The 20,192-nt window shown below is 43.4% G+C and overlaps 1 protein-coding gene and 1 long non-coding RNA gene across 4 annotated transcripts in view; both read left to right on the plus strand.

Annotated features, from left to right (window-relative positions):
* LOC111979139 (nectin-3-like) overlaps nucleotides 1–3,091 on the plus strand; it is a 24,698-nt gene extending 21,607 nt beyond the window's left edge. For 2 of the 3 annotated variants that reach the window (XM_070448853.1, XM_070448855.1), the window contains exon 10: nucleotides 1,725–3,091. The gene's annotated coding sequence lies outside the window, so the exon portion shown is untranslated. Of the gene's footprint in view, nucleotides 1–1,416; nucleotides 1,470–1,713 lie in introns of all 3 variants that reach the window. The other variant, XM_070448854.1, reaches the window with a different exon arrangement.
* Nucleotides 1–20,192, plus strand: part of LOC139029281 (uncharacterized) — a 116,406-nt gene that overhangs the window by 24,998 nt on the left and 71,216 nt on the right. The gene's annotated exons all lie outside the window — the stretch shown is intronic.

Raw genomic sequence — 20,192 nt, forward strand, 5'->3', positions numbered from 1 at the left:
TAATGTAGTGAAAAGACCTGCATTGTAACTACTAATGTAGTGAAAAGACCCCCTGGCATTGTAACTACTAATGTAGTGAAAAGACCTGCATTCTAACTACTAATGTAGTGAAAAAACCTGCATTCTAACTACTAATGTAGTGAAAACACCTGCATTTCTAACTACTAATGTAGTGAAAAAAACCTGCATTGTAACTACTAATGTATGTGAAAAGACCTGCATTCTAACTACTAATGTAGTGAAAAGACCTGCATTTAACTACTAATGTAGGTAAAGACCTGCATTCTAACTACTAATGTAAGTGAAAAGACCTGCATTGTAACTACTAATGTAGTGAAAGACCTGCATTCTAACTTACTAATGTAGTGAAAAGACGATAGGTGGATTAACAACAAGCTAAGCTGTGTTTTGGTATATTTCACTTGTGATTGCATGATTCTAAATATTTTTTGTAATATTTTTGCATTTTGCGCCCTGCAATTCTAGCAGTTGTTTAGGAAAGTGATCCCGCTAACGGAATTCGTAGCGCAGAGAAGTTAAAGGAGGTTGTACTTTCTATAAAAGCAGAGAGACAACTCTGTTTGTTGGGCTCATAACTCTGCACTGTTGAGTGGATTGTTAACCGCTCCAATTTTTGCAGATCTTATAATAAAGTTGTTGTTTGAAGAATCAACAGTCTTCCTTAACCTATCTCATCAGACACTTTTTGCTATGTTATAATGTCTGAGGACAAGGTTGAGGAAGATGAACCTGTGGCGTCTGGGTTTTAACACTCTAAACCAGGAATGGCGGATAAGGAAGAAGTATCATGATGTAAGGAACACATATTATTGATTTTTTTGAAATCTTTTTTTGAAATCTTTTTGTGTATGTTATTAAAAATATATATTGTTTGTGCTATTGTCTATTCATGAGGTATGATGAGGTATGATTATTGTGGTATTTTAAAGAAATCACCGGACAGGCTGATAGCGGATGCCAGAAGAATCTCAGACATGGACTGGATGTGGGAAGATTTCCAGTCTGCACATTCTCCAATTTTCTAACCATTTGCAAAGAACAGGCCAATTCTCCAACCATCTAATGAACAGAGACCCTATGCAGTATTCACTGTGACATTAGAAACCTTGGCTCGGCCACTACTCCACCACAGCTTTACACAGTGCTGGCCCTCGTTTCAGCTTTTTATCACCTCTCCTGGACTCTGCCTTGCCGTGGTGGAAACCAAGGGTGTGGCTAGTGATCCACTGGGAATAGAACCTCCACTAACAGCTGCATGAATCCTATCCCTGATTAACCCTGTATTATTTGTTGTTTTAGCCTAGCGTTAGTGTAGCATGGCATTTTTGGCCACCAGTAGTTACTGTAGGTAGTTAGAATACAGTTATGTTCACTACATTAGTAGTTACAATGCAGGTCTTTTCACTACATTAATAGTTACAATGCAGGTATTTACACTACATTAGTAGGTAGAATGAGGTCTTTTCTACATTATGTAAATGACGTATTTAAACTAGATAGTGGCAGGTACTTTTACTAATTTAGTTAGATACATTGCAGGTCTTTTCACTACATTTAGTAGTTTTACAATCGGTTTATTCACTACATTAGTATTTAGACATGCAGGGTCTTTCGACTACAGTAGTAGTCTAGAAGTGCAGGTTTTACCACTACATTAGTAGTTTGAATGCAGGTCTTTCACTACATTGGTAGTTAGAATGCAGGTCTTTTCACTACATTAGTAGTTACAATGCAGGTCTTTCCACTACATTAGTAGTTACAATGCAGGTCTTTCCACTACATTAGTAGTTACAATGCAGGTTTTTTCACTACAATGATAGTTAGAATGCAGGTCTTTTCACTAATTAGGTAGATACAGTTGAGGACATGTGAGGCATTTGTTTCTCAAACTAGACACTCTAATGTACTTGTCCTCTTGCTCAGTTGTGCACCGGGGGCCTCTCACTCCTCTTTCTATTCTGGTTAGAGCCAGTTTGCGCTGTTCTGTGAAGGGAGTAGTACACAAAGTTGTACGAGATCTTCAGTTTCTTGGCAATTTCTCGCATGGGATAGCTTTCATTTCTCAGAACAAGAATAGACTGACGAGTTTCAGAAGAAAGGTCTTTGTTTCTGGCCATTTTGAGCCTGTAATCGAACCCACAAATGCTGATGCTCCACATACTCAGCTAGTCCAATGAAGGCCAGTTTTACTGCTTCTTAAATTAGGACAACAGTTTTCAGCTTTTCTAACATAATTGCAAAAGGGTTTTCTCATGATAAAATAGCCTTTTATAATTCTAAACTTGGATTAGCTAATGCAATGCGCCATTGGAACACAGGAGGGATAGTTGCTGATAAAGGGCCTTTGTACGCCTATGTAGATATTCCATAAAAAATCTGTCATTTCCAGCTACAATAGTGATTTACAAAATTAACAATGTCTACACTGTAGACAATTTTCATCTAAAATGACATACCCAAATCTAACTGCTTGTAGCTCAAGCCCTGAAGCAAGGATATGCATATTCTTGTTACCATTTGAAAGGAAACACGTTGAAGTTTGTGGATATGTTCTCCATGGACTTTAGAGTGTCTCAAAACCTTTTGGAATTAGTGTTACAGGATGCAAATGTCTGTTTGAAAAAGCCAGCCTTCACTTTCCTAACTGACTATGTATATTGCTTCCTGACTTCCCTGAAAAGTTGCATATCGCGGTGGCAATTCRATGCTAATGCAGTGCGCCACAGGATGTTTTTATGCTGGTCAAGGGAAGTCAAGTCTGGGGTAAACCAAGGGTGTCACGCCCTGACCTTAGAGATCCTTTTATTTCTCTATTTGGTTAGGTCAGGGTGTGATTAGGKTGGGCATTCTAGTTTTCGTTTTCTATGTTGGCCTGGTATGGTTCCCAATCAGAGGCAGCTGTCTATCGTTGTCTCTGATTGGGGATCATATTTGGGCAGCCTTTCCCCACCTGTTGTTTGTGGGATCTTGTTTTTGTGTAGTGCCTGTGAGCAATCCATTACTTCACGTTTCGTTTGTTTCTGTATTTGTTTTGGTGAGTTTCATTTATTAAACTCTACGTGGAACTCTACACACGCTGCGCCTTGGTCCATTTATTCCAACGATCGTGACAAAGGGCTGTATCTATTCTTAGTTCTACATTTTTAGAATGGGGCATGCTTATTTAAGATGGTGAGGAAAGCACTTTTAAAGAGCAACCAGGCATCCTCTACTGACTGGATGAGGTCAAAATCCTTCCAGGATACCCGGGCCAGGTCGATTAGAAAGGCCTGCTCGCTGAAGTGTTTAAGGTAGTGTTTGACAGTGATGAGGGGTGGTCGTTTGACCGTGGACCCATTACGCACGCAGGCAATAAGGCAGTGATCGCTGAGATCCTGGTTGAAGACAGCAGAGGTGTATTTAGAGGGCACGTTGGTCAGGATGATATCTAAGAGGGTGCCCATGGTTACGGACTTGGTAAGTTCCTTGATAATTTGTGTGAGATTGAGGGCATCTAGCTTAGATTGTAGGACAGCCGGGGTGTTAAGCATATCCCAGTTTAGGTCACCTAACAGAACGATCTCTGAAGATAGATGGGGGGGGGGGGGGTATTCAATTCACATATGTTGTCCAGGGCACAGCTGGGGGCTGAGGGGGGTCTATAACACGCTGCAACGGTGAGAGACTTATTTCTGGAAAGGTGGATTTTCAAAGTAGAAGCTTGAATTGTTTGGGCACAGACCTGGATAGTATGACAGAACTCTGCAGTAGATTGCAACTCCGCCCCCTTTGGCAGATCCATCTTGTCGGAAAATGTTGTAGTTGGGGATGGACATTTCAGAATTTTTGGTGGCCTTCCTAAGCTAGGATTCAGACACGGCTAGGACATCAGGGTTGGCGGAGTGTGCTAAAGCATTGAATTAAACAAACTAAGGGGGGAGGCTTCTGATGTTAACATTCATGAAACCATGGCTTTTACGGTTACAGAAGTCAACAAATGAGAGCACCTTGGGAATAGGTGTGGTGCTGGGGGCAACAGGGCCTGGGTTAACCTCACCARTGAAACAAAGGAGGAGTAGGATAAGGGTACAGCTAAAGGCTATAAGAACTGGTCGTCTAGTGCGTTGGGGACAGARAATAAAAGGAGTAGATTTCTGGGCGTGGTATAATAGATTCAGGGCATCATGTACAGACAAGGGTATTGTAGGATGTGAGTACAGTGGAGGTAAACCTAGGAATTGAGTGACGATGAGAATGGTTGCGTCTCTGGAGGCACCGGTTAAGCCAGGTGAGGTCTCCGCATGTGTGGAGGGTGCTGCAAAAGAGTTATCTAAGGCATTTAGGGTGGGGGTGGGGGCTCTATAGTGAAATAAAACAATAATAACTAACCTAAACAGCAGTAGACAAGGCATATTGACATTAGGGAGAGGCATGAGTAGCCGAGTGATCAGGGGGCCGTTCGGTAGTCGCTGCTGCACTAGGCGAGCTGGAGACATGGCGACTCAGAAAGCTAGCTGGCCGTGGCCAGCATATGGATCTAAGCCGACGTCGCAGCGAAAAAGCCTGTTGAAACCACCTCGGACGATTACGTCGGCAGACCAGTCGTGATGGATCGGCGGGGCTCCGTGACGGCAATAAAGGGTMCAGGCCAATTGGAAAAGAGGTATTGTAGCCCAAGAATTAGCTGGTGGACTTCTTCGGCTAGCCGGAAGATGGGCCTAGCTCGAGGCTAGCTCAAGGCTAACTGGTGCTTGCTACGGGACAGAGACGTTAGCCAGGAGTAGCCACTTGGATTGCAGCTAGCTAGCTGCGATGATCCGGTGTAAAGGTCCAGAGCTTGCGGTAGGAATCCGGAGATGTGGTAGAGAAAAAGCAGGTATTGACTGAGCTGAGGCTGGCTGGTGTCCGAGTTAACGGTGAAGACCGCTAGCAGTGGCTAACTGACTACTAGCTAGTAGCTAGTTAGCTGGCCAGCCTCTGATTGGGGTTCCGGTTCTAAAGTTCTAAAGTATAAAATAGCAGAWCCGTACCACATTGGGTGAGGCGGGTTGCAGGAGAGTATATTCAGTCCGTAGATGGAAAGTGAGATTAAAATATATGCAAAATATATACGAGGAAAACTATTATTTACACAGGACAAGACGGTACAAGACAAAACACACTTCCAACTGCTACGCCATCTTGGATTACTTACATCCACATGCTAATCGCATTAGCCTACGTTAGTTCAACCATCCCGTGGAAGGGACACCGATCCCAAAGAAGTTTTTAAGTATAGAAATAAGTCAAAGTTCCTCTTTCGTTTTTATGCAATTCTGTACATGTTTAACCCAGACTGCATAGAAAAAACAAAAAAGCACTGGGAAAGAGATCTGGGGACTGTACTCGAGGATGAAGAATGGAATAAAGCTATCAATTCCATGAACACTACTTTCTCCTGCAATAGGCTCAGAGAAACCCAGCTTAAAATCATACAAGTTCGACCCAAAGATCTCCCCCATTTTGCAAACCAGGCATTGGGTCTTACTTGCCCAAACATAGCATTTACTGGAAAACAATCTCTTTTGAATTGAGTACTATGTTAAATTCAAGAATTAACAAAGATCCAGGTTTATTTTTACTCAATGTACATTGTGACCCATCTGGGTTGGATATGATCAATCCTACACGGTAATTAAAGTAGTTGTATTCAAATGGAAGCCACTTATCGATTACGTTCCAGGGGGAGCTTGCCGATATCCTGTCCAGGGGTTTGAATAGCATGTAGGCTTATTGCACTGGGCCGGTGTCTGTCTAAAAAGACATATCTAACTTAATTTAGCCAATGAAAATGTCTCAATAGAAATAAACAAAACATGTTTTGCATATATGCTTTCGATTAATAAATAAGCTTACAATAATAACAATGACATACAATAATAATAAAACAAATTATTATAAATACAAAAATGTATGAATATAAGTTCCAAAATTGCATCCTACTGAATAGCAAGTTGTACAGTAGCCTGCATTTGACCGCATAAACGTCCTTCTGATCTTAGTCCACTACAATATTAAAACCTAATATTAAATTCCTCTTGTAGGCTTTTCACTAAAAGGCATACTCTTTTTCCTCTAACTTTTTAAAAACTTCAATAAAAAAGGCCTCCATTGCATTCAAGGACAGGGCTTTCTCTCTCTCTCTCTCTCTCTCTCTCTCTCTCTCTCTCTCTCTCTCTCTCTCTCTCTCTCTCTTCTGCTTTCAGTCCACTCCTCATCTCCGAAATTTTCCTTCGAGGTTCTACGTTCGTCACCTAACTCCTCTCTCTGCCATCTATTTGTTGATCCCTCCCACTACGTGCATCCAGTGAGCTTGTGCTTGAAGCCTCCTCCCTCTCTTGGATCCATGTTGATCTTCGCCTTCCACTCATAGGCATCTCGATCTTATTGGTCCCTCAGCCCTGTCTGGATTGTTTGTCGTCTCCCTGTGAGTTCTGCCACTTCAATCTGGATCCTAGCGCTTTACTGATAAGGTAACATCCCTCATCCCTCTCTGAGTGCTAGATCACAGCTCTATAGAATCTACTCTGCGTCACCGCTACATGTAAGAAATGTGCTGATATCGTCTATAAAGTCCAGCTCACCTCTCTTGGCCGATCTGTTCTTGTGCGCGCGTCCACTCACTCTGTGGCGATACGCTTGTCACTCTGATCTTGGCGCGCATGACAACTCTCTGGCATTCATCTGTTTCTTGTCCCTTCCCCCCTCTCTCGTGTTGCAATCTGCCTCTCTCGTCCTAACATACTAGGCTGCCAGCAATTGGTTAATCTCCTGCCTGACGCAGGAGCAGCGCGTCACTCTAGTGTCAGACTCACTAGTTCTCTGAGCATGCTGGCGGAACTTGACATGTAGTGATACATGAGCTCCAACCTGGGCGAACCCCCCCAGTACAGAGAGCACCACCTCCCGCCCACAACTGAGACTCACAGAACAAACATCGCGGACCCCATTCTTGCACTAAAGCAAATTTATATTCGAACCCTATGAGCAAAAGACAAATAAATAGTTCACACACTAATCTATCCATACAGAGAACAATCGATACAAGACCAGAAGCACATCTAGTCACTAACAGCACAAATAAGATATCAAAATGAGAGGAGAGTTGTGACTACCAGGGAACAAAACAGCTCACTTCTGAACTAAGATCCAATTAGTAGTGGTAGCCTCATGCCTCAAGAGCACGCGAAACTTGAAAACAAACAAGATATTATATACCGAAGAGCTCTGGATATTGAAGCAACTCTTTCTCGCACAAGTCTTTATTTGCTAACAAAGCAAACGACAATCTGGCCCTTACTAACATCTTCTCGCTAATCACATAAATCACCTCACAGAAAATCATAACCAACAGCCTATGACGAGAAGAGATGTAAGAGAGACAACTGAATTCAAACTCCCGTACCATTTATTAGCACTTACAAATCACTCTCTACACACCACAAAGCTTGAACCGTGTCACATTGCTCCACAAATACTCCAATGAACAACGCTACTAAAGAGATTACAAGCTCATCCTCGATAACATCTCGTACTGCAAACAGTAAGACCGTATGTATCTATGAACCCAGCACCCCGACTCCCTGACTCAACAGAGGGCTTTGACAGTCGGATGACCTACGCATGGACCAACGCTTACACCTGCCCCGCCCCTTCTCCGATACCTCGTGACTTCGGAGTTGGATACCTTTCGCTCACAGGTATGATAGTCCTGCCCACCTAGCACTCACATTATATCCTTGACAAGCACTCCAGGTAGGCAAGGTGCCGACGACCCACCTTGCCGACACCACAGAGGCTAATCTGACACCACTCATGCTCACCCACACATCGTCGAGGCGAGTTGTATGAGTGCCAATCTGACACGCTGCACGTGGAGAGATTATTGCAGCCTTCTTACAGCACAAGAGCTATCGCCGCAATGGTGTCACGTCATAACTTCCAAATGATTGTTTTTCAATCAGTTTTTATAAATCTAGAATAGGAATCTTATCTCACTTACTTTCTTTGGTTGAAGTCTGAGACGTCGCCCACCGTATCGCCCCAACGCCCCGAAGGCAAGATGTACACCACTGAATGGTCCGGCGCTTGCCCATAGTATCGCCAATGCCATATTCCGCACTTAAAATACCCCCACTCGATCTTTGTTGCAATCAACCAGCAGGGCCGCTAGTCTCTACTCCCTTGACATTACAGAGTGACGGAGTGATCTTATAAAGCCTACACCAGCTGAAAAGTCTTGTCATATTATACTGAGTTAGATTCTGAACACAGTTGCCTGATACACAGTTCTAACTTAGAACAACCTTTAAACATTGCCTTGACTCGCTTTTGAAAATCAATACCTTCAAATCAGCGACAATGTTTCCCTACAACTCTCCGACAGTCGTCACAGCCATGCTCGCAAGGCGTTGTTGCTTTCCCAAGTGTGCTTGTCTGACGTGTTTTGACACTTGTATTGGTTTCAATGGTGAATAACTCTATTTACAATAACTTCAAAGGAAGCGCAGCTCTGAAGCATGGATTAATCAGCGCTGTTACAGGTGTGTGAGATTGTTTAATTGTTGAACTGGTAAAGGTCTCTTCTTTATTACACTTTCCATCACCGGGAGATACCTCCAGGCACTGCTGCGTCTGACCGCAAACTGAAACGTCCCTACAAGCGAGTTTCACATCTCGCTTCATCCACATTCGCGATTCTGAGAACCTCACCCAAAAGCGCTATGCAGGAAGCGCGAGTCCGTGCATACCTGGGTGACAGGTGAGTAGAAGGCCACTGAAGAACATCGGAGCGAACTGACTCTGTGAACAAATCTGAGGAGTATTGTCTTGAGGACCCATCTTACCGGTGTGTCAGCGGCTGGTTCGGCTGATGCCTGGGCGAAGCAACGGAGGATATCGATCGCGGAACCAGTGTTGTCGGTCGTTAACTGCGCGAAAAGGGCGTCAGGCTTGTATTCTGGATTCTTTGAACGGGGCATAAGTGAGTAAGCTATGAAGGTTGAATCTCTTCTGACAGAAACATGCCCACTTGCGCTTGCTGGGAATTCAACGCTTGGCAGTCTGGAGTAGAACAGGTTTTTGTGGTCCGTCCCCCCACACGATTATGGGGAGAATAAAACCCTCAGTGACCCATTCCTCAAGAGCTAGCTAACTGCCTGAGTTCCCGCCCCGATGTCAAAATTGCCATTCTCGACGTTGAGAGCACGGGGAAAAGAATGAGCTTCTATCAAGAGAGGGGAACGTTGGGACAGAACAGCATCACCCCCGGTTGCACGGCAGCATCCACCTCCACGATGAACTGGAGTTCTGGGTTCTGCGGAGATCAGTGACGACGGAGCGGAAAGTGAAGCGGCACTTGCAGTTCAGGAACCACTGCCTCTGCTTCAGGATCCAGTGGAACGAGTGAGGTGAGAGTGGTGAGAAGTGCATGCCAATGGCTGAATTGGCTGGATGAATCATCTGTAAAAATGTGGCAAAACCCCAGAACAACTGTAAGTTGCTTCAGCGTGTTTTATTTTAATTTACCTTTATTTAACTAGGCAGACAGTTAGAACAAAATTCTTTCACTTCGACTAGCTGTAGGGGCAGCATTAGAGAATTTTGATGAAAAGCTGCCCAAATTAAACTGCCTGCCTACTCGCCCATAAATATGCATATAAAATTAGTAGATTTGGATAGAAAACACTCTGAAAGTTTCTAAAACTGTTTTGCAATATGTCGTGAGTATAATATGGGCAGGCCAAAAACCTGAGAAAAATCCAACCAGAAGTGGGAAATCTGAGGTTTGTAGTTATTTCAAGTCATTGCCTATCGGACATATACAGTGTCTATGGGTCATATTGACACTTCCTAAGGTTTTCACTAGAGTCAACAGTTTAGAACCTTGTTTGAGGCTTCTACTGTAAGTGGGGGCGAATGAGAGGGATTGAGTGAAGGTCTCTCCAGAGTGCCATGAGCTGACGACGGCATTCACGTGAGAGCAGCTATCGTCCATTTGCCAATTCTAAAAGACAAAAGAATTCTCCGTTGGAAACATTATTGAAGATTACGTAAAAACATCCTAAAGATTGATTACTATACATCGTTTGACATGTTTCTACTGACTGTTAATGAACTTTTTGACTTTCGTCCTGCACCTAGTGATCGTGCGCATCCATGATTTTTGATTACGGGGCTCAAACCTTGCGAACCAAAAGGAGGTAATTGAGATTAAATGATGACTTTAGCGAACAAAATCAAACATTTTATTGCTGAACTGGGATTCCTGGAGTGCAATTCTGACTGAAGACATCAAAGGTAAGTGAATATTATATAATGCTATTTCTGACTTGTGTTGACACACAACATGGCGGATATCTGTATGGCTTCAGCGTTTTGTGTTTCTGAGCCCCTTGTACTCAGATTACTGCATTGGTGCTGCTTTTTCCTTGTTAAAAGTGGTTTTTAAATCTGACCACAGTGGTTGCATTAAGGAGAAAAGAAGTGGATCTGAAATTCCAAGCATAACAGTTGTATCTTTTAAGCAATGTTTATTATGAGTATTTCTGTAAATTGATGTGGCTCTCGCACAAACACCGGAATGTTTTGAACTACTGAACGTAACGCGTCAATGTAAACTCAGATTTTTGGATAAAATATGAACTTACCAACAAAAACATACATGTATTGTTGTAACATGAAGTCCTATGATTTGTCCATCTGATGAAGATCATCAAAGGTTAGCTGATGAAAGTCGTTTAGCTAGAGTGCTTAGCGTAATGTTCTGCTAATCATATGTTGTATGAATCTACCCTCTCTACTCAGAGTGAAAAACATTATGTGGCTTCTAGACACTATGTCACCTTTTCTTCTCTACCGTAACCAACTATCTTGAGTCTCTTAACCGAGCTCTAACTCCTGCTATCCGCGTGAATCTCCCTCTCTCTATGAAAGAGCTTCTTTTTGGAAATCTCCTGAGTCACCTTGTCTGTACTTTGCAATGTACACCAAGTTAGCTATTAAATATCTGCGAGGTCGCGAGCTAGAAAAGATACTTCAGCTTTTATCTGAGACGGAATTACTCTTTAATTATGGAGCGAAATGAGTTTCTTATGCTTCACCTGAAATTAGTGTTGGCGCCGCAGTTTCACTGCGTCTGAATCAGGCCACTTATCGCGTGCAGCAGCCTCCTGCAGCAGCAGCCTCCCCCAGGTCCTAGTGCCAGCCCAGTAAGTAAGTTTAAGATGCTTGGAACGGTTGAACAGACCAAACAAAATTAGATAAAATCACAGAGAAAATAGTTATATACTCACCGCTGCAAGGCCACTGGTGATCTCCCTAATGCGGAAACTCTTCAGGTGGTGGGGGACTAACACAGACTCCCTGGGCCAGCGAGTGAAAAGCCACGTCCAAAAAAGCTCGTCCCACATGATTCTTGTATTAGATACCTCTAGTTTAACAAACCCTATGAGTCAATAAGAATTCTCTACAGATTCATGTATAGAGTCAGTGTCTACATTCAAGCATTTGTCGCTACTTTTAACAATTCTAACATACAACGCTTTACAAGAAACATGACAGTGAAAGTGGCTGTATCCTATCGAAATGAGGGACTGGCGTCATACATCTGAACAGCGCCGTGATGAGATCCACGTGCCTCATCTCTGGCAATGAGATTTTTACATCTTAGATTATCTCTAGCCTCGGAATCATACATTCTCCCATGTCATCCATCTTGGTAATTTCTAAATAAAACTAAACTTAGTTTACCACTAACATTGTCACTCCCCTGTGACAGTCCCAGTATTCTAGGCGCAGAATAAGCCTAACTACGCGTTTAATGCCTCTCTGCTCTCTCTCGCGAACGACTATTTCCCTCACACAATACGTATACAGGACTGACAACCTTGCCAACGACTAACGGCCTACAAAACCAGTCGATCCAAAAAACAACAAATCTCTCAAGATAGTTTAACAAATCAGTCTATTACTCTATATCAGATACATGGAGATGAGAGCAGAGGCGAAAAAAGAAACGAAACGATAGAGAGAAAAAAGATCGAAGAGTGACGAGTCTGTGAGCAGAATAGGAGAGAAGATAAGGAGAGAGAAGACGAGAGAGAGAGAGGAGGATAGAAGACGGACAGAGAATAAGAAGAGTAAGGCGCGATAGAAGCGAGAGAAGATAATCATAGCAGAGAAAGAGATTATAGAGAATCAGAGAACATCTGTAGAACACTGGAGAGAAGTGAATGAAAGAGTGATTAGACGGAGACTATGAGGAGAGGACATGAATGTCTATTGAAGACGAGAGAGAGAGATACTGGATAGTAGCCAAAGAAAGCAGAGGAGAATTGAAAGAGAAGAGAAAATAAACAATATGGGAGGATGAAGGGTAAGTTGGGAGTGCATATTTAGACGAGACTTGGGCCTGTGTACAAGGGACAGAGTGATCGGTAAAGCGTGACTCTGATAAGCTGATGAGCGTTACCATCTGAGAACACACGTCTTCCGAGTAGCGAAACCAGCCCCGCAAGCTGGAAAAGAGAAGCAGCGCGGGGAAATGTCAGAAAAAATCATATTTTTTAAAATATTAACTTCACACATTAAAACCTCTACCGAGCCCCCCATCCCGATCCGGGGAGAGAATCGATCGCATTGAGACGAGTACAAGAGAACAGACGTCAGGAGAGACTAGCAGAACGCGAGTAGGAGAGAGAGAGAGAGAGAGAGAGAAAGCCCTGTCCTGAATTGCATAAGTGGCGTGCCAGCCCGTTATTTCGATTTATTTATGAAAGAGTATATATCAATAAAAAATCACCATACTAAGATGCCAAAACTACAGAACGAAAGTGTGAAACTGACCGCATTTAATTAGAGTCTCTTCGAACTCCACCGAGACATGAGCCAACAGACTTTTTATAAAAGTTTATATTTAGTTTAATCTTATGCGACTAAAAAACACACCAGAAACAAGCGACGTTTATGCGTCAAATGCTAAGGTACTTGTACTACTGCTGCATCCAACAACACACTCACAACTACACAACGTCTCAATGTTCTGTGGACAATGCGCGCGCTAATGGAAAGCATATGACTTATTTCTCTCTAGCAAACCATGTCAATATTAAGATAGAATATAAAATTAGTATTTCAATCTAATCTGTATTCATTTAATTCATCTGTTCAAGTCCTTAAGTATCAAGTCTTAATCGAAAGACTATGTACATACTCGACAAAAGCACATTTTATTAGCTTAATTTCCTTATCTCTGAGTACATTTTTGCGCTTCTGAGAGGAACATAGAACATATATTTATATAAGCTTAACAAACAATTGTCGGTTTGAGAAGAGCAGCGTTGCTCTACTATTGCAGCCAGAGGGGCCTCACACATGCTAATTCAACCAACACACCACGCCAGAGCAAATGAATTAACAGTACGGCAAGCTCAGCCACACTGGTGAAACATGTAAACATAAGAAATACTTATGCGCGACCTCTAAATACTTGATTGAATCTACTGAAAAATACACATACGTTTTATGAACACTAGCACAGTGATGTAGAGTGAAAACATTCTTGTGAATCCAGCCAACATGTCTCCTAATCTCAATTAACACCCTAGATTGTTTCACCAAGACGTACATCAGAGCACTAACAACAATAAACACTAGTATTTTTATAATCTTATGAATTTTAACCACCTAAGTCCATCAACTCCTACAAAAAAAGCACACAGAGCTGCGTATCCCAGTGATCTCTCGAGCTACACGAAATAATTTAGCCAATCGTACAAGAACCAACAGCAGCGCAAATATGTTCAGCTACTCTAAATAGATGGAGAGATCTATAGTCGGGACTAATCGACTTTTGCATTATGAACTTCAAACAGCTGACAGCTCTCTATCTCTGAAGGAAAGCCTAGTACTACGTGAGAAAGTATCACATATAGTTCAATTTAATATGTAGTTTATAGCGTGTTGATTTTAACTCTGTCATTCACATTCATCGTACTCCACGAAACAATGCCCTCCAATCTTACTACTTTCTTCACCGACTTTTTTTTTTTCTATCTGAGTCTTGAGGTATAATAGAGCACTCACAAAAGATATAGATCCATGAGAGAAACGAAAGAGAACTTTGACTTAGTTCATATACTTAAAGAACTCTACATTGAGAGATCACGTCAGTCCACGTCCCAACCAGGAGAATAGCTCTGATCTCAATACTAACTCTTATGCAGATGGCGTAAAAATTACCAGTGAGTTAGCATGTGGATTTGTTAACAGATAATCCTCTAGAACAGAGAGATACACGCGTACTCGATCTTGGAGAGAGTGTAGATTTTCTATTATCTTGCATGCGCGTTCTTGCCTGGTCTAGATATACATTATCTTTTAATCTGCCAGCATGAATAATAAGCAGCACACTCATGTCATAATCGGTAGACGCTCAACTTGTCCATATCTACATAACGCGACACTACAATTCTTCGCCACCCTTGGCCTCTCCTCTGCCACACAGCCTCAAAACTCTGTGAGTAACAGTGGAACTCACTGACTATTATATATACTTACATTACGAACTACTACTTAAGTATATACACACCGTGAACCCTACCCACTCTTCATAGAAGTCTCTTGTGCCTCACAGACTAATGCGCTAGTAGATGCGAGCCATAGCCACATACCCTTTTAGTCTGTCAACATCTAAATCGTTGTTCACTCGTTCTAACTATCGACATCTCATCCCCAGCTCAGCTCAATCTAACTCACGTGTGTGCTCTTTCTCATTATCTTCAACCATTTCACCTTCCGTGAGGACTACCTACTCTGGTCTACAAGCTATCTGTCGCAGACCATTACCACGCGGTTGGCGAACTCTCATCGTACCACAGCTAAGCCTCGAACTTCTTCAGGAAGCATAAATTCACATGGCTAAGAAGATCTCTGTTCTCCTGTAGCACAAGCGATCCAGATAGACCATGAGAATCAGTCGCGTCTGCAAATCTAAGTAGCAGACCCATCTTCCGTCAAATGCCTCGTCTGAAGAGTCACATCCTAGTGGCTAATCATCTTTGAGAGCATATCTCCAAACAACCCTTCCTACCCCATTAGAGCCGGCCTGCCACCTCTTCTCTATATTTGTGCTGCCCATCACGAGGAGCCCCAGCGCTCCATCAACGAACTGGTCTTGCCACTAATCGTACTCAGAGACTGGTACATCACCCAGCTTCTGATTTCGCATTCATGACGAGTGCTGACTATCTCGGCGATCTCATACATGCCCAGCCGACAGCCACATCCCTGAGCGACTTTCTCTTGCACCTCGCCATGTCTCCACTGACCGCACTAGTTCCTCTGCGCCAGCCAGCTACCCGCAACCCATCACCCCACTCAGCATCAGAGCGTCGTCTTATCCTACTATTGCCTCCCTACTCCCTAATGTACAATTGAATCTCCTTGTCTTACTGCTGACTATTTACTCCGTTTAGCTTAGTTATACTGATTTGGCATTCGACTACTTAAGAAGGTCCCGCCACCCCCACCCCTAAAGTGCAGTACACTCTCTATTGACCCTCTCACTTTCACATCCGTTTTAGTCTTTGTGGCAAGTAGAGTAATTTAAGGAGAGTGGACGATGAGTGTAGCGAGAGTCAGGCACCAGCTGACACACAATAGAAAAACTATCACTCTAACTTACACTGTTTAGAAGCTTAAGCTGACACACGCAGTGAGTTAGAGACCTAATCTGTGCATAATTGATTCTAATAATTATTTGTCAGGCTATGAGTCTAGCCAGAGATTGAATGCAGAGAGTGCCGATATCCTATGCAGTTATAGTCTCGCAGCTCTGGTGCACGTGAAGCTAGGAGACTGGGCGCAACGATTTCAACTCCAGTAAAGCTAGCTATCGTGGCACGCCAATCAAGTCCAATAATGAGATCCGTAAAGCACAGAACAGTGCTGCACCCGCCCGACAAAGCCTGTTGAAAACCTACCCCTAAAAAGTCGAGAGACGAAGTACTCTCCCCGAGGCAGACCAATATGAGACTGCGTCAGGCTCGAGGATATTCCGGCGGTGCCTTCGTTCCATGGTCACGGCAAAAGGGTCCAAGCAGCAAATAGAACGTGGAATCAAGAAAGGTATTGGCGGACCAAAAGAAAGTGAGTGTGAGTGCGTTTGGGTGCGGACTTTTTAACGGCTAGCCGGAAGACTGGGCCTAGCCCGAGGCTAAAGACATCAACACAGTGGCAATAACTGTGATTAGCGCGCGTGCTAGGCACGAGCGTACGAGCGTAGACGAGGTGTAGGGCAGGGTTAGCTGTCCAACTTTGGGATTGGCTTGCATCACGCTGAGCTGCGAGATGAGCTTGCCCGGGGATTGATAAGACAGGGTCCAGAGCTTGCGGTAGGAATCCGCCGGAATGTTTACCTAGCTAAAGAGCCTTAAAGGACGAAGTACCTTGACATCTGCAGTGCTCGAGGGCTGCCTGTGTCGAGTTAAAACGGTGAAAGACCTTTTCTTGCGCGGTGGACAAGAACTAGAACTACTTGTATACTGAACTAGTCCAGCGTGAAAATATCAGCGTCTGGCACGAGCGTTACCCACATGCTTCCGACCGAGTGTGTTTTGTATATGACTGTTTCCGTCTCTACAAAGTTCACGTACTAAGAGGCAACTGTTGAATAAAAGATCTAACAGATTCTCGCCAGCCTCATGCCTCGCATGAGTGAGTAGCGGGTGCAAGGCTTCTGAGAGTGACTATCTTTTCTTATCCAAGAGCGATCTCACAAGAGATCAAGTGAGAGTATTACAAGGTGATGATAGCGAATAGTCTATCATACCGAGAGGGAAACTGTATGTGTACTCACCAGACCAAGACCGCAGCGATACCGAAAATACCAAAGCAACGACTCTTTTTCCACAAACATAATACCTGAGCGAACCCGATTCTTCTTCATATGTTTAAAGTGTTACTTATCTATATGCTCACATCGTTAACTGATGTCTGCGCATTCTTGAGAAACCGACAGTTGTTTATCAGAGTTCTTACTACACCAGTCACACGTCTCTTCTAGACCAACTCCTGATTCACCGTTCATACCACAAAGTTTTATTAACCTACTAGGCACACAATAAGTCAAGTCCCCTACGTCCTTAGTCGAGCAAGAACATTCTGTTGAGCAAAGTTCTAGACGCTGACTGCATTCTGCGTGAGCGTGGAAAAAACAAAATAGAGTCACTGCGCGAAGGAAGTCGAGGGAGCTGCCGTACTCGAGGATAAGAAGGAATTAAAAGCTATCAATTCCTAGTATCAGTACGATGGAGTCTCACGAACTTCGTGCCCCTGTTACACTGTAGACTCTAGAACGACACAGCCCCAGTCATTGAACAAATTCATCTACACCGTCTTTGTCGACTGCCAAAGTGATGCCTCCCCCTTACCAAACCAGGTGCTCACACTATCTATGAACTGCGTAGGATATGTGCCTGTCACGTTCCTTTGGGCTTAGATGCTGTGTCAAACCTTTCATCCCAGGCTGCGGGCTGGGCTCCCCTCAATCATCAGCTTACTGGGAAAAGCATGGCTCCTTTTGGAGAGTGTGTGCTCTGGAAACACAGCGTATGTGTGGAATAAACTTTCCGGAGAGAATTAACTAGATCTCTCAGGGTTTGTATCATAAAAACATCAATGTACATTGTGACCGCATGCCGGGTCTTGCTGTCTAATTACTGTCTTCTCAGAATATCGCCATACCACTCGGATAAATTCATGAGTGAGCTTTTATTCAAATGGAAGTAGTCAAGGCTCAGGACCTCCGAGTCCCTATCTTCCCCAATTTTCACGCCGTCCAGAGCAGGGCGCAAGACGTTTCATCCCTTGATGGAGATTAGACCTAAAGATCCCTGCTTACGCTAGGGTGAGGATATTCAATAGCATGTAGCTTACCTAAGTTGTCGCATCTCAGCCTATTCCCCGCGCACTCTTTGTCTGTCTAAAAAGGAACGTATATCTACTTAATTATAGGCCCAACTGAGGTAGCAGAGATAGCTCCTCAATAAAAATGAGTACAGAAGTCAAGCGCACCATTGTTTGTCGCGCACTATTCGGCGCGTGTGAGGTTTGCAGACTCTTGAGCGTATCAGAGCGTACACTTATTCCACTATTCCCGCTCCGCCAGCGGTGACTGAAAGACTCAAGTTCTCTCGCAGCAACAGACATACAATAATAATAAAACAAGATCTCAGTGATGTGAGAAACTTCAACACAATGAGACGTTCAGAGTGAATATTAGGTGGCTGCTTTTCCCAACGTCTCTACTCTCCACACGCCCAAACACTATGGCGATCCCTTAGGCTCGGAAGATGATGTAGAGCTGATACATGAGCACTGAGTTACGCTGATGGATAAACGCCAGGAGCTGATTTTGATCCGCGCTCAGTGAAAACACACACGGAATCGCTCTTACCACCTGAGTGAGTGAGAACCCCCTTTTTGAGCATTCCTTCCCGCCTACGTGCACGTCACTCTATCAGCCTTCTCCTTAAATCCCCTCAGTAGAGCATTGAAGATGGTGTGGCCTGGTCTAATATTAAATTCCTCCAGCTCTGCTCTCATGATCAGGAGCGCCAAACACACTAACATCCAGGCATACTATAGCAGTCGGCGTATAGAAAGCATTCTCAAAGTGCCTGCAGTGAACTCTGTTGTGTTCCCTAGCTCATCTCCATAGACCTGAAACCAATAGAAAATCTTCTTCGGGGTCACTGCAGAAAAAATTCCAGTATAACCCCAGCCGTACCAGACAGCCTCCGCAAACACTCAGAAGAGGATCTGGCCGTACAAGGCGTCATGTTGAGTCATTGCAAGGAGGATCAGGGCCAGAAACTCCTCTGCTTGCACGTGTTGCTGCAAACCCTGCGTCAAGAACTACAGGAAATAACGTATGATATCTCTACTCATTCAATAACATAAGTTTTCTGCTACCCAAATATTAAGCTTCTGCTTTTCTGGTTGTGCGTTCAAATACTCTATGTCATGCTCTAATAAATGCACTAATGATTTACTTAAAAATCTTCATACAAGTGATTCTTCTGAGTTGGTTAGATTCCGTCTCTCACAGTGTGAAGTGTAACTATGAGAACAATTTCTACAGACCCCCTCTTAATGCTTTCGTTAACAGTAGTGGCTAACACTCTTGCAATCTCGACTGCTTCTCTCTCTACTGCACTGTAATAATATTACTTGTCCTCCCACCTGTTATACTTATATATATATATACTATTCTAATTCTGCAAAATAGATCATATGGGACACTCGGAGTTGATCCCTGACACTATTTCATTGATTGCAAAGTACAATCTATCTCGCCATCTTACTACTTGCTATTACTGTCTCCCCTCCCTTACATACATCTAAGACGTCGATCTCAATCTCTGCTACTACACAAAATCAAACAAGTTCTCGTCTTCCAGCTTCAGTTTGAAGTGCAAAACTAGTTGCATTTTTGTTTTGTTTTACCTCTTTTTTATGCGGCCGGGAAAGAAGTATTATTGCATAGTCTGTCGCCTCCATCCAATTTTGAGATACGTCAGCAATCACTTCCAATCCCCCAATATCTTTGTGCAATCTTTTAATACTTCTCTCTTCCTCCTTTTCTTCTCTCTCTCTCTCTCTCTCTCTCTTCTCTCTCTCTCTCCTCTCCTCTCTCTCTCTCTCTCTCTCTCTCTCTCTCTCTTCTCCTTCTCTCCCTCCCCTCTCTCTCTCTCTCTCTCTCTCTCTCTCTCTCTCTCTCTCTCTCTCTCTCTCTCTCTCTCTCTCTCTCTCTCTCTTCTCTCTCTCTCTCTCTCTCTCTCTCTCTCTCTCTCTCTCCATATAAAGGTAATACATTGTTAAATGCTAAATATTTAGACTATATTGAAGCGTTAGGTCCTAGTGTGTGAGGATAGCCGCTTGGAATGGAGAGAGGGGCCATACGCGTGTTAGCTTCCTAAAACTGGCCTGCCGGGAGCATATGTGCCACATTAGTATAGGATGACATGGAGAATGATGATCAGTATTAGATGTAAAAATATGCCAGACCGAATTACAGGGCTTTTGCGCATTATCAAATAACATTTTCACTGCAGCTCGGAGTAGAATGTTGTATCCACTTGATAACAATA

Source organism: Salvelinus sp. IW2-2015, linkage group LG2 (genome assembly GCF_002910315.2).
Source record: "Salvelinus sp. IW2-2015 linkage group LG2, ASM291031v2, whole genome shotgun sequence".
Taxonomy (NCBI): Eukaryota; Metazoa; Chordata; class Actinopteri; order Salmoniformes; family Salmonidae; genus Salvelinus; species Salvelinus sp. IW2-2015.